Below are 14,478 nucleotides of genomic sequence, written 5' to 3'. Positions count from 1 at the left end.
CTCACACATCAGTGTTGTAAGGGTATAAATCTCCACTGTATTCTCTGTTCGGGGAAGAAGCTGTGGTTCCTTCTGAACAGCCTGTCAGTGACTGTTTCAGTGGGAGTCAAGTCTCTACCGCGATACCACTGTTAGTTAAATAAATCCTCAGTCAGTTCTCAGTCCTATCTATGTGTTTATGATCTCTAATTAATTGGGCTCAATTCTCCAACAGAAGCTTACAGCCAGGAGAAACAGAGTTGTTACCTCTGGTTTGTAACCGTGCCATGTGATAGTGAGGCGAGGAATTGGGAGAGAGAGGAGTTGAACACGTGGCTACAGGGATGGTGCAGGAGGGAAGATTTTGGATTCCTGGATAATTGGGGCTCCCTCTGCAGTAGGTGGGACCTCTACAAACAGGATGGTCTTCAGCTGAACCAGAGAGGTACCAATATATTTACTAGCATGTTGCCTGGTATGGAGGGAAAGTCTTACGAGGACAGATTGAGGGACTTGAGGCTGTTTTCTTTAGAGAAAGGAAGATTGAAAGGTGACTCAATTGAGACTTACAAGATAATCAGAGGGTTATATCAGGTGGACAGTGAGGGCCTTTTTCCTCAGATGGTGATAGCTAGCACAAGGGGACATAGCTTCAAATTGAGGGGTGATAGATATAGGAGAGATGTCAGAGGTAGGTTCTTTACTCAGAGAGTAGTAGGGGCGTGGAATGCACTGCCTGCATCAGTTGTAGACTTGCCAACTTTACAGGCATTTAAATGGTCATTGGATAGGCATATGGATGAGAATGGTATAGTGTAGATTAGATGGGCTTCAGACTGGTTTCACAGAGCGGCGCAACATCGAGGGCAGAAGGGTCTGTACTGCACTGTAATGTTCCATGCTCATTTGTGGGAAGAAAGCAGAGCTAATCTTTCGAGTCTGGAAACTGTTCATCAGAACATGCTAAATTTCTCCAGCAATTTCAGTTTTTATTTCAGATCTCCAACATATGCAGTTCTTTGTTTTATTTTATTGTCACAGGAAAATCTTGAAGTCAAATGGGGGCTTGTCCAGACCTCTACGATCTTGTCCTTTGTGTGGTCTAATTCCACTTTATTAGTTTGTGCAGCCATATGCCAGGCTGGCATGATTTTGTTTAACACAGAGTTACGAGCCCATAACTTTGGGGTATCATGGGTGTCATTCAATTGAATTGGCTATTCTGCCAGCAGGAAATACTGACAAATTTGATACAACCAGAATTATGGATTTTTCAAATTTGATTCAATGTGATATCACTGTAAATATAAAGAATATACACATGGTTTTGAAAGAGCAAAACAATAAAGTGCATTCTGATGACAACAAAAACCACAGTAATGAAGCTTAAGGCTCTTAAAATGTTCCTGCAATTCTTTTAAGAATAATGAATAAGTGCTGGTAAAAAAATTCAGTTGAATTACTGTTGCTTACACCAATTTAATAATATTTCAAAGAACAATAGTAAAGTATTCTTGAATTATGGTGTAAAATTGAAAGGTTAGGTGTTTTTTTAGATTAGATTAGATTCCCTACAGTGTGGAAACAGGCCCTTTGGCCCAACAAGTCCACACTGACCCTCTGACGAGTAACCCACCCAGACCCATTTCTCTCTGACTAATGCACCTAGCACTATGGGCAATTTAGCATGGCCAATTCACCTAACCTGCACACTTTTGGACTATGCAAGGAAACCCACACAGACACAGGGAGAATGTGCAAACTCCACACAGACAGTCGCCCGAGGCTTAATCGAACCTGGGACCCTGGTGCTGTGAGGCTGCAGTGCTAACCACTGAGCCACCGTGCTATTGTTAGCTTTAACTTCACTACTTTTTAAATAACTCAAAACAATATTTTGAAAGGTTATAGCTTTTAAACCTGGAAAATTAGGGATGCAATGGCCTTGCGGTATTATTGATGGACTGATAATCCAGAGACCTCAGAAATGTTCTAGGGACTCAGGTTTGAATTTTGCCACAGTACATGCTGCAATTTGAATTCAATAAAAATCTGGAATTAAGAGTCTAATGATGACCATGAATCAATTGTTCATCTGACTCCAGATGGTTCACTGATGTGCTTCAGGGGTGGAAACTGCTATCCTTCCCTGGTCTGGCATACATGTCTCTCCAGATCCACTGCAATGCGGTTGACTTTAATTGCTCTCTGGGCAATTAGGGATGGACAATAATTGCTGACCTTGCCAGAAACGCCCTCATTCTGTGATTGAATAATAAAAGTGTTTGCATTAGAATAAACCCTTCTGATATATGACAAGATAGAAAAAAAGAAATTTGGTAACGAGTTCTTGATAACTAGAGTCATTGAGTCAGACAGATGTACAGCACTGAAACAGACCCTTCAGTTCAACTCATCCGTGCCGACCAGATATTCCAACCTAATCCACTCCCATTTGCCAGCACTTGGCCCATATTGCTCCAGACCCTTCCTATTCATATACTCATCCAAGTGCCTTTTAAATGTTGTAATTGTACCAGCGTCCACCATTTCCTCTAGCAGCTCATTATATTGGCACCACCCTCTGTGTGAAAAGTTGCCCCTTAGGTCCCTTCTAAATGTTTCCCCTCTCACCCTTAACCTATGCCCTCTAGTTCTGGACTCCCCTACCCGAGGGAAAAGACCTTTTCTATTTATATTATCCATGCCCCTCATGATTTTATAAACCTCTATAAGGTCACCACTCAGCCTCCGGCACGCCAGGGAAAACAGACCTAGCCTATTCTGCCTCTTCCTGTAGCTCAATCCTCCAACCCTGGCAATATCCTTGTAAATCTTTTCTGAACCCTTTCAAGTTTCACAACAACTTTTCAATAGAAAGAAGAACAGAAATGCATGCAATATTCTAACAGTGGCCTAACCAATGTCCTGTACAGCGCAACATGACCTCCCAACTCCTACACTCAATGTTCTGACCAATAAAGGAAAGAAATGAAACACCTTCTTTACTATCCTATCTACCTGCGACTTTCAAGAAGCCATGAACATGCACTTCAAGGTCTCTTTGTTCAGCAACACTCCCTAGGACCTTACCATTAAGTATATAAGTCCTGCTAAGATTTGCCTTTCCAAAATTTATCTCACATATTTATCTCAATTAAACACTATTTGCCACTCCTCAGCACATTGGCCCATATGGTCAAGATTTCATTGTACTATTAGATTAGATTACTTACAGTGTGGAAACAGGTCCTTCGGCCCAACAAGTCCACACCGACCCATCGAAGTGCAACCCACCCAGACCCATTCCCCTATCTTTACCCCTTCACCTAACACTATAGGCAATTTAGCATGGCCAATTCACCTAACCTGAACATTTTTGGACTGTGGGAGGAAACCGGAGCACCCGGAGGAAACCCACGCAGACACGGGGAGAATGTGCAAACTCCACACAGTCAGTCGCCTGAGGCGGGAATTGAACCCGGGTCTCAGGCGCTGTGAAGCAGCAGTGCTAACCACTGTGCCACCGTGCCGCCCACAATAACCTTCTTTGCTGTCCACTACATCTCCAATTTTGATGTAATCTGCAAACCTAGTAATTTTACCTCCTATGTTCACATCTAAATCATTTATATAAATGATAAAATGCAATGGACCCAGCACCGAACCTTGTGGCACACTAATGGTCACAGGTCTCCCTGAAAAAGCAACTCTCCACCACCACCCTCTGCCTTCTACCTTTGAGCCAGTTCTGTGTCAAAATGGCTAGTTCTCCCTGTATTTCATGAGATCTAACCTTGCTAACCAGCCTACCATGAGGAACCTTATTGAACACCTTACTGAAGTCCATATAGATCACATCTACCGCTCTGCCCTCATCAATCCTCTTTGTTACTTCTTCAAAAGATTTGATCAAGTTTGTGAGACATGATTTTACATGCACAAAGCCATGTTGACTATTTCTAATCAGTCCTTGCCTTTCCAGATATATGTAAACCTTGTCGCTCAGGATTCCCTCCAACAACTTGTCCACCACTGATATCAGGCTCATTGGTCTATAGTTCCCTGGTTTGTCTTCACCACCTTTCTTAAATAGTGGTACCACATTAGCCAATCTCCAGTCTTCAGGCACCTCACCTGTGACTTTCAATGATACAAATATCTCAGCAAGGGGCCCAGCAATCACTTCCCTTGCGTCCCACAGAATTTTAGGGTAAACCTGATCAGGTCCCAGAGATTTATCTACCTTTATGTATTTTAAGACATCCAGCACCTCCTCCTCTGTAATATGGACATTTTTCAAGGAGTCATCACCTATTTCAACACATTCTATATCTTCCATGTCCTTCTCCACAGTAAACACGATGCAAAATACTCATTTAGTATCTCCATCTCCTGCGGCTCCACACATAGGCTGGCTTGTTGATCTTTATGGGGCCCTATTCTATCTGGAGTTACACTCTTGTCCTTAATGTATTTATACAATCCCTTTGGTTTCTTTTTAACCATATTTGCCAAAACTATCTCATATCCCCTTTTTGCCCTCCTGATTTCCCTCTGAAGTATACTTTTACTGCCTTTATACTCTTCTAAGGATTCACTCGATCTCTGCTGTCTATGCCTGCTTCCTTCTTTTTCTTAACCAAACCCTCAATTTCTCTTGTCATCCAACATTCCATACACCTACTACCCTTTCCTTTCACCCTCACAGGAATATACTTTCTCTGGACTCTCATTATCTCATTTCTGAAGGCTTCCCATTTTCCAGCCATCCCTTTACCTGTGAACATCTGCCCCCAATCAACTTTTGAATGTTATTGCCTAATACTGTCAAAATTGGCCTTCCTCCAATTTAGAATTTCAACTTTTAGATCCAGTCTATCCTTTTCCATCACTATTTTAAAACTACTAGAATTATGGTCACTGGCCCCAACGTGCTCCCCCACTGATACTTCAGTCACCTGCCCTGCCTTATTTCCTAAGAGGAGGTCAAGGTTTGCATCTTCTCTTGGAGGTACAGCTACATACTGAACCAGAAAATCTTCTAGTACGCACTGAATAAACTCCTCTCCATCTAAACCCTTAATACTATGGCAGTCCCAGTCTATATTTGGGAAATTAAAATCCCCTACCATAACTACCCTATTATTCTTACAGATAACTGAAATATCCTTACAAATTTGTTTCTTGATTTCCCTCTGACTATTTGGAAGTCTATAATATAATCCCAATAAGGTGATCATCCCTTTCTTATTCCTCAGTTCCACCCAAATAACTTCCCAGGTGCATTCCCAGGAATATCATCCCTAAGTACAGCAGTAATACTATCCCTTATAAAAAACGCCACTCCCCCTCCTCTCTTGCCCCCCCCCTTTCCATCCTTCCGAGCACGTTTGTATCCTGGAACACTAAGCTGCGAGTCCTGTTCATTCCTGAGCTACATCTCTATAATTGATATGTATCCCAGTCCCATGTTTCTAACCATGCCTGAATTCATCTGCCTTCCCTGTTAGGCATCTTGCATTGAAATAAATGCAGTTTAATTTATCATTCCTACCTTGTTCTCTGCTTTGTTCCTTCTACCCTGTCTGTTTGACTCGTTCCTTTTCCTAACTTTACCAGTCTCAGATTGATCGCTTTTCTCACTATTTCCCTGGGTCCCTAAAAGTAAGCTTGAAGCTTATTAAAGTGAGAACTGGCCGTATTACAGTAAACTGTATTGCATTTAATCTCCAGGAGTGTAGAACATCTTAGGAGGCCTCATTTTTATTCATATGATTTATGGTATCATCACATTAACCTTCTGACTTTCCAAAACTCTATAGATTCTCTGAATATTAGTTACAGCTTAAACAATACATAAGCACTTTCACCACTATAATGGTGAAAAGTACATACACAAAAGATTAAATTATATGCAAGACTGAAAGTTATTTTCAGATAAACCAGTTTCATGAAAAATAAAAATTAACTGTGGCATGTTTGTGGTTCATTTGTAGAAATACCTCTTGCAGAACACCCTCAGAATATAAAAGAAAAAGTATTTCAAAATTATTATTGTGTAATAGTGTCATATTGGCTCTTGGTTAAGCACAACAGGGGAAGGAAAAAAAGGCTTGGTGCATAATGGTGGTACTATAACAAGGAACTAATGAAGCACTGAAAATTCTGCTTAATTGGTCTTTCTCATATAAACTGAGTCAGTAGTAAAAAGGTTTCTGTAGCAACAATCACAGGTCCCTTAATCAAACAAAACGTTTCCATAACAAGCCAGGTCTAACTGTTGCAGAGCTTTAAAATTTACTGCTTCCATTATATAAATCAAAATCAGAAAAATACATTTGGAATTTATTCAATTATTCTAAAGTTTTGTGCTACAAGTAACTCTGCCTATTTACTTAATACAGCTAATTTGTTAAGGCTGCAAAAAATTTAGGGTACAAGCATAACAGCATGAGTAGATTATTCAGCCACTTAAGCCTGATGCACCAACCTAGGTCATGGTCAATATCTCTGTTAACATCTTTTTCCAATGCTATTCAATATCCTTTACTGTAGTTAGTGTCTCGAAATTTATCAATCTTTTTCTTGAATATGCTAATAATTGCGTTTCCACGTTTCTCACCCTTTAAGAATTTCAAAAGTTTCAAAGTGGTCACTCCTGATTCTTCTAAACTCAAGAGAAGATAGGTCCAATATCCTCAATCGTATACCTAGGAAACTCACACCATCCCAGGAATCAAGTCTGGTGAACCTCCGCTGTACTCTGCAAGTAGATCCCTCCTTCGGTAAGGGAAACAAACTTGCACACAATACTCCAGGTGTGGTCTCATCTTTACTCTTGCACACAAATCTTGTGATGAAGGCATATGTAACATTTGCCTTCCTAACTGCTTGCTGCACCTGCATATTAGTTTTCAGTAATTAATGAACAAAAAAAGTATTCCTCAGCATATAGTTTAATGTTTATACCAAATTGATCTTTGTCTTTTATCCAGGATTTCACTCAGTGTTAAAATATGGAACTCAGATCATTATTCTACATACCTAGCAGCTTTCATCTATCAGAAATGAACAATAAAATGTTTAATATTACAGACAGCATTTAAAAAAATTGAATCCTCTTTGATTAGTTTAAGACCATCATATTAACTAACTTTTATATTGCCCAGCTCAACTTTATTTTGTTATTATTTATTATTGTATGTTGAACATTACTTGTGCTGTGGACTAGCCATTTGTAAGAAAACTATATATACTGTAGCAAGTCAAAAAATGCAACTTTCTTTGGTCTTGATATGCAGGCAATACTGACATAATTGTATGTCTTACCCATCCACAGATAATGATAGATCTTCTCTTTAAATTGGTGCAGCTATTCGGGTTAACAGTGGTTCAAAAAGTGTTACATATTACTTCATAATGATAATGAAGAAACATGTTGAAGTCGGGATTGTGGTCACTTCAAGACAAAAATAGAAATTGTTGGAAAAGCTCAGCAGGTCTGGCAGCATTTGTGGAGAGAAATCAGAGTTAACATTCCTTCCTCAGAACTGACCCGAAATGTTAACTCTGATTTCTCTCCACAGATGCTGCCAGACCTGCTAAGCTTTTCCAGCCATTTCTATTTTTGTCTCTGATTTACAGCATCCACAGTTCTTTTGGTTTTTACTTTGTGGTCACTTAAAGATGGTGGCACCACATCACACAGTAGCCTGATGTTGTAAGCCATAGTTCTGATTTGGCTGGTGGAACTGGGATGGAAGGCACAACATTAAAGTTTGCTGGACATACAAACGATGCATATATTACCACTTCAACCACAGGGGCTGCAGTAGATTAGGATGAGCTGCCTAGGTGAAGATGTGAATGGAACTGAATGTCACAGGTTTCAGTGAACAACATCATACCTGACCTTGTGTTTAAGAAAAAGTAACTGATAAATAAATGAAGATGCTGGCATATGGTGGCTTCCCTACAACACTATCTTGGGTTTGCAATGACTGCTGACTGCTTATTATGACCATGTTTCTTTATTTCAGGAGTGAGGTCAGTCACTGACCATGAATCAGTAAGCCAACTTTGATTAGGACTTCTTGGATAATGAAGCTATCTACCAGAAGCTCTCCTCGGAACTTTGGAAAATAACAACAGAGATCTCAACATCTCCTCTCAAGATCATTACCATCGCTCGCCTCGGAACCTATGAAAATAACAAATGAAATCTGAACAACTCTCCTCAAAATTCAACATCATTACCATTGCTGAATACACTCAACATCTTGGGGTTTACCATTGTGACTACAAAAGTAGGTTAGAGGGTGGGAGCACAATGTTATCTACAAATTGTCACATGTTACAACTGTAGATCACCTTAGCACCTACACTGCCAACCCTACATAAGGTTGATTTACTTAACCGCAATTCAGAAGGTGGGAACTTTGCAGCGATTACCTCACCTCCTGGCCCAGAACGCTTATCCAGCAGTTACAAGGCACATGTCAAGGGTGAGATGGAATATGATCCACTTACTTGAATGCAGCTGCAACATTACTCAAGAAGTTCAACACTGTTCAGGACAAAGATCAACACCCTATCCACCAAATTAAAATTCAGTGCATTTAGTCACCAAACCTCCTTCAACAAGGCAATGCATTCTAAACCTAGAAGGACAAAAGCAGCAAATTGTGGGAACACCACCAGCTGCAGGTTTCCTGTTAAGCCACATGCTGGAAATGTGTTGCTGGAAAAGCGCAGCAGGTCAGGCAGCATCCAGGGAACAGGAGAATCGACGTTTCGGGCACAAGTCCTTCTTCAGGAATCATCCTGTTAAGCCACATGCCAGACATGGAACTATTATCGCTGTTCCTTCACTACTGCGACAATAAAATCCTGCCACACACTTCCTAACAGCATGATGGGTGTACCTACTTCACACAAATTGCTGCATCTGCGCCTTGAGCATATAGAATAATTTCTGATTCCATATTATATAAACTTTTAAAAAATTTATTCAGAGGGTGTGGACTTCATTGACTGGCTAGCATTTATTGCCCATCCATTTTTGCCCTTGAGATGCTGGTGATAGAATGCCACTTTGAACCATAGTTGTACATTTGTCAGTATGTCAATAGTCCAATGAGGGAAGGGGCCATACTGGACCTGGTACAGGGGAACGAGCCAGGTGGTAGAAGTTGCGGTGGGGGTTATCATTGGGAACAGTGACCACAATTCTGTAAGTTTCAGAATGCTCATAGATAAAGATGAGAGTGGTCCTAAGGGAAGCGTACTAAACTGGACCAAGGCCAATTATATGAAATTTAGGCAGGTGCTCGGAAATGTGGATTGGATACAGCTATTTGAAGTGAAATCCAAATTTGATATGTGGGAGGCTTTCAAAGATAGGTTAAAGATAGTGCAGGATAGGCATGTCTCTTGAAGGCAAAGGATAGGAAGGGCAGGATTCGTGAACCGTGGATGACAGGAGAAATTGTACGACTAGCCAAGAGGACCGTAGATAAGGTCTAGGCAGCTAAGAATGAAACGGACCCTTGAGGAATATTGGAAGAGTAGTTCAAGACTTAAACGAGGAATCAAGTGGGCTAAAAGGGGTCATGAAATAGCTTTAGCGAGCAGAATTAAGGAGAATCCCAAAGCATTTTATTCTTGTATAAGAAGCAAGCGGGTAACTAGAGAAAGGATTAGTCCACTAAAGGATAATGAAGGAAGGCTGTGTGTCGAACCTGAGAGAATGGGTGAGATTCTGAATGATTACTTTGCACCAGTGTTCACTGAGGAGAGGAACATGATGAATCTTGTTAGATTAGAGATAGAAGTTTGATTAGTCTAGATCACATTGACATCAAATCCCCAGGACTGGATGGGATCTATCCCAGGTTGCTGAGGGAGGCGAGAGAGGAAATTGCTGGGGCCCTGACAGATAGCTTTGTGGCATCCTTAAATACGGGTGAGGTGCCGGAGGACTGGAAGGTTACTCATGTTGTCCCCCATACAAGAAGGGTAGTAGGGATATACCGGGTAACAACAGACCAGTAAGCCTGACGTCGGTGGTGGGAAAGTTGCTGGACAGGGTACTGATAGAGAGGATCCATTTATATTTAGAAAAGAATGGGCTTATCAGTGATAGGCAATATGGTTTGGTGCGGGGGAGATTGTGCCTTACCAACTTAAAGAGTTCTTTGAGGAAGTGACCAAGTTGATAGATGAAGGAAGGGCTGTTGATGTCATATACATGGACTTTAGTAAGGTGTTTAAGGTTCCCCATGGTAAACTAATAGAGAACGTGAAGTCACATGGTGTACAGGGTGTTCTAGCTAGGTGGATAAAGAACTGGTTGAGGAACAGGAGATGGAGAGTAGTAGTTGAAGGGAGTTTCTCGAAATGGAGAAAGGTGACCAGTGGTATTCCACAGGGATCAGTGCTGGGGCCACTGTTGTCTGTGATATACTTAAATGATCCATAAGAGGGCATTGTTGGTATTATCAGCAAGTTTGCAGATGACACAAAGATTGGTGGAGTAGCAGAAAGCATAAGGGACTGTCAAAGAATACAGGAGGATATAGATAGAATGGAGAGTTGGGCAGAAAAGTGGCAGATGGTTCTCAATCCAGACAAATGTGAGGTGATGCATTTAGGCAAGACTAATTCTAGAGCAAATTGTACAATGAACGGAAGGGCCTTGGGAAAAGCTGATGGGCAGAGAGATCTGGGAGTGCAGGTCCATTGTACCCTGAAGGTTGCTGCACAGGTGGATGGAGTGGTCAAAAAGGCATATAGTACGCTTGCCTTCATTGGACAGGGTATTGAGTATAAGAGCTGGCAAGTCATGTTAAAATTGTACAGGACATTGGTTCGGCCGCATTTAGAATACTGTGTACAGTTCTGGTCGCCACATTACGAAAAGGATGTGGACGCTGTGGAGAGGGTGCAGAGAAGGTTTACGAGGATGTTGCCTGGTATGGAAGGTGCTAGCTATGAAAAGAGGTTGAGTAGGTTAGGTTTGTTTTCATTAGAAAAGAGGAGATTATGGGGGGACCTGATTGAGGTTTACAAAATCATGAAGGGTATAAATAGGGTGGATAAAGACAAGCTTTTTCCCAGGGTGAAGGATTCAATAACGAGAGGTCACGCTTGCAAGGTGAGAGGTGGAAAGTTTAAGGGGGGCTACACACAGCAAGTACTTCACACAGAGGGTGGTGGGCGTCTGGAATGCGTTGCCAGCAGAGGTGGTAGAGGTAGGCACAGTAAATTCATTTAAGATGAGTAGGTGGGGAGCAGAGGGATACAGATGCTTCGGAATTTGGTGACAGGTTTAGACAGTAGATTTGGATCGGCTCAGGCTTGGAGGGCTGAAGGGCCTGTTCCTGGGCTGTAAACTTTCTTTGTTCTTTAATGTGGGTGCATCCATAATGCTGTTAGGGAGGGTGTTCCAGAATTTTGATCTAGCAACAGTGAAGGAACGGCAATATATTTCCAAGTCAAAATGATGAGTGGTTTGGAGAAGAACTTTGATGTTGTCGTGCACCCATATATCTGCTGCCCTTGTACTTTTAGATGAAAGTAGTCATGGATTTGGAAGGTTTGTCTAAGAAGCCCTGGTGAATATCTGCACTGCATTTCCAGATGGCACACACTCCTGCTACTGCTTGTTGAATTTGTGAGTTCCAATTACACTTCTTGAGTCTTGTTGGAGCTACACTTATCCAGGCGCAAGTGCACAGTATTTAATCACACTCCTGATTTGTGACTAATGGTGGACAGGCTTTGGAGAGATGAGGAACTCACTGCAGTAGTCCTAGCCTCTAACTTCCTCTCGTTGCCATAGTATTTCTATTAATCAATGATAACCCTCAGGATATTGATAGCATAGGATTCAATGATAATATTGCTGTTGAATGTCAAGTCAAGACGATTCAATTCTCTCTTGATGGAGGGATCTATCTTGGCACCTATGTGATGTGAATGTTACCTGCCATTTGTCAGCCCAAGCCTAGAAACTATCCAGGTCTCGTTGTCTAATATAACCCAACCTGAGGATCCACATTTACTTCGACAATCATTTCATCACATGCTTAAGCCATCATATGAAGATAATTAGAACAGTAATACAATTGCTTGCACTAAGAGAAAGTACATTGCAATAATCCAATATCAATTTCCACTAATGATGATATCCTACCTTTTGTACATCAATCAGTAGCCTAGTTTTCCTGAAGCATGTTATAAGCTATACTTTATATATTCAAGGAACCAAAATGCAAATAATTACTTGACAAATAATACTTTGAAAGCTAGTGCATCCAAATAAACCTGTTGGACTATAACCTGGTGTTGTTGCTTTTTAACTCTGACAAATAAGATTAAGTTAATCTTTACTGAGCTAAGGCTGATCCATGGTATAGTGATTGTAACAAGGTCAGGCAAGTGGACCTCACAGAATATGAATTCCCTGATGGGGGCTAAGTTGGTCCAATCAGGGAGCCCTGGCTGACAGATATAAACAGCAGTATCACCCTCCCCTTCACTGTTTTGATCACACAGCACTGCCCTTTGATGCGAAGGGCAGTGTTTGTCACTGGCCACCCGGGTGTTTTCCTGTCTTCCTGGTGGTGGAATTTGAATAAAGATTCGTGCACTTTGTGTCTTTCACTGTGTCTCACACCTGCACACACACACCATGGGTGCTGGGGATAAAATAAGCACTACCGCACCTAGCCGGTAGTGTGGGGGTTAAGATTAAAAAAAATAAACAGCAGTATCAGAGGTTCTATTGGCTCTGAGAGCTGTCTCTGAGGAAGCCAGACCAGTGGAGATCTGCAGAGTTAATTCAGTGGCAATGAGAGAAATAAATACCCTCCTGAAGAAGTTCGCTTGCAATGGTCATCTTTGAGTTTGGGTAAGCATTTCTGGCATCATGCCATTATTTGGGAAGCTTGATTCATTTGGTCCTGCTGATGAAGACAGGGCCCAATATGTGGAAAGAATGTACTTTTTATGGGCAAATGACATTGGAGCAGTTGAAAATCAATGAGTAGTTCTCCTGATAGGGAAATCTCAGTATTATTTCAGGCACTAAGATAATTTTTGGGACTGAACTCCCCTATAGTGCCTGATAGTGTGGCCGAGCGGTCTAAGGTGCTGGATCCCGGTTCCAGTCTCGAAAGGGGCGTGTGTTCGGATCCCGCCACTGTCATTTTTCGGTGAAGAAGGCACATGGCATACTGGCTTTTATTGGTAGAGGAATTGAGTTCCGGAGTCCTGAGGTCATGTTGCAGTTGTATAAGACTCTGGTGCGGCCGCATCTGGAGTATTGTGTGCAGTTTTGGTCGCCATACTATAGGAAGGATGTGGAGGCACTGGAACGGGTGCAGAGGAGGTTTACCAGGATGTTGCCTGGTATGGTAGGAAGATCGTATGAGGAAAGGCTGAGGCACTTGGGGCTGTTTTCATTGGAGAAAAGAAGGTTTAGGGGTGACTTGATAGACGTGTACAAGATGATTAGGGGTTTAGATAGGGTTGACCATGAGAACCTTTTTCCACGTATGGAGTCAGCTATTATGAGGGGGCATAGCTTTAAATTAAGAGGTGGTAGGTATAGAACAGATGTTAGGGGTAGATTTTTTACTCAGCGAGTCGTGAGTTCATGGAATGCCCTGCCAGTAGCAGTGGTGGACTCTCCTTCTTTATGGGCATTTAAACAGGCATTGGTTAGGCATATGGAGGATAGTGGGCTAGTGTAGGTTAGGTGGGCTTGGATCGGCGCAACATCGAGGGCCAAAGGGCCTGTACTGTGCTGTATTTTTCTATGTTCTATGTTATATCCTAGACCACACATACCAGGCCTTGTTATCACACAATCTCTCATTACACACTACCAATTGTTAGCCACTAACAGTCACCATTAACATCCAAGTCCCGCACCTCCGTCCTCGAACCCCACCCCTCCAACCCCAACAAGGACAGAACCCTCCGGTCCTCACCATCCACCCCATCAACTTCTGCATAAATCATATCATCCGCTAACATTTCCACAACCTCCAAACGGACCCCACCACCAGGAAGATATTTCCCTCCCCATCCCTTTTTGCTTTCCGCAAAGACCGTTCCCTCCACAACTACTTGATCAAGTCCACACCCCAACAACCAACCTTCCCCTGCCATCGCAGGAATTGCAAAACCTGCGCGCACATCTCTCCCCTCACTCCATCCAAGGCGCCAAAGGAGCCTTCTACATTCATCACAGTTTTACCTGCACTTCTACACGTGTCATTAATTATATCCCTTTCCCCTGATGCAGTCTCCTCTACTTTGGGGAAACCGGACGCCTTCTCGCAGAGCCCTTCAGAGAGGTTTGCAGTGCCATGCCGTGTCTGGGCTGGTCGTTGCTTTAAAGGGGCGGCATGGTAGCTCAATGGTTAGCACTGCTGCCTCACAATACCAGGAACCTGGGTTCGATTCCCGCCGATCTGTGTGGAGTTT

At 42.1% G+C, this 14,478-nt stretch overlaps 1 protein-coding gene and 1 long non-coding RNA gene across 7 annotated transcripts in view; one reads left to right on the top strand and one right to left on the bottom strand.

Annotated features, from left to right (window-relative positions):
* The window catches only part of LOC122553488 (uncharacterized), a 114,126-nt gene extending 104,324 nt beyond the window's left edge, over positions 1-9,802 (top strand). For 2 of the 3 annotated variants that reach the window (XR_015757878.1, XR_015757877.1), the window contains one exon: positions 8,022-9,802. This is a non-coding gene — a long non-coding RNA (uncharacterized LOC122553488). Of the gene's footprint in view, positions 1-6,612; positions 6,768-8,021 lie in introns of all 3 variants that reach the window. The other variant, XR_015757879.1, reaches the window with a different exon arrangement.
* The window catches only part of togaram1 (TOG array regulator of axonemal microtubules 1), a 172,834-nt gene that overhangs the window by 85,935 nt on the left and 72,421 nt on the right, over positions 1-14,478 (bottom strand). The gene's annotated exons all lie outside the window — the stretch shown is intronic.

The sequence above is a fragment of the Chiloscyllium plagiosum genome, unplaced genomic scaffold (assembly GCF_037043375.1).
Source record: "Chiloscyllium plagiosum isolate Xiang-an unplaced genomic scaffold, Cpla_swu_hap1 HiC_scaffold_8, whole genome shotgun sequence".
NCBI lineage: Eukaryota > Metazoa > Chordata > Chondrichthyes > Orectolobiformes > Hemiscylliidae > Chiloscyllium > Chiloscyllium plagiosum.
This window is presented reverse-complemented; position numbering and strand designations above follow the sequence as displayed.